Here is a 902-nt window from a genome sequence, read left to right on the forward strand (position 1 = left end):
TAACACTGTGTGGAGTTTTGTCATGATCATTTGAGACGGGTGTTGTCGGTTTATCAATGTAATCTTTTTGTTAGAAAAAGTATATGAAGGTTTTTCCCAGAGGCAATGAGAATGGCACTCAGTACATATTGACAAAAATGTCAAGTAGAGTGATTTAAAAAACTTCTTTAACCGGATCTGTAGCATCATTTAACAGGTTCTTCCCTGGCCCATGCCTCATCCCTCCACCATGTTTGGTGCAAATGCATAATCCTGGTGACAAACAAACAAACATGGGTGAAAAGATAACCTCATTGGCAGAGGCAATAAAGCCCCACCCACAGAGCTGCAGTGAAAGATGAGGAGAGCTTCGACGTCACCTTTGCTCAAAAGGAAAGTGAAAGTGTGTCTGAACCACAGAAGATCTGCAGCTGAGAGTCATTTCCGTTTCTCTCTCAAGAAAAACTAAACTGAATCCACCAGGTCTTTCTCAACAACACAGCAGAGTCTGAGCGTAACACTGGTGAGTACAGCTGTTAAAATTTACTGTGTTTCAACAACTGCTATTGATGCAAAACATCAGCTCTAGTAGCACAGGGTGGTCCCACCCAAGGCCTTAACCAGGACTAATTTTGAACTAAATTGACATCTGGGGAACTGTTTGTCACCAGGATTATGCATTTGCACCAAACATGGTGGAGGGATGAGGCATGGGCCAGGGAAGAACCTGTTAAATGATGCTACAGATCCGGTTAAAGAAGTTTTTTAAATCACTCTACTTGACATTTTTGTCAATATGTACTGAGTGCCATTCTCATTGCCTCTGGGAAAAACCTTCATATACTTTTTCTAACAAAAAGATTACATTGATAAACCGACAACACCCGTCTCAAATGATCATGACAAAACTCCACACAGTGTTA

General features: G+C 41.1%; 1 long non-coding RNA gene across 1 annotated transcript in view; it reads left to right on the forward strand.

Moving 5' to 3' along the window:
• Positions 1–182: 182 nt before the first annotated feature.
• LOC147819688 (uncharacterized) overlaps positions 183–902 on the forward strand; it is a 3,058-nt gene continuing 2,338 nt past the window's right edge. Inside the window, exon 1 of the long non-coding RNA XR_015436708.1 lies at positions 183–502. This is a non-coding gene — a long non-coding RNA (uncharacterized LOC147819688). The remainder of the gene's footprint in view (positions 503–902) is intronic.

The sequence above is a fragment of the Seriola lalandi genome, unplaced genomic scaffold (genome assembly GCF_002814215.2).
Source record: "Seriola lalandi dorsalis isolate HSWRI2012SDOR001 ecotype SW California unplaced genomic scaffold, Sedor1 jcf7180002050494, whole genome shotgun sequence".
Lineage (NCBI taxonomy): Eukaryota > Metazoa > Chordata > Actinopteri > Carangiformes > Carangidae > Seriola > Seriola lalandi.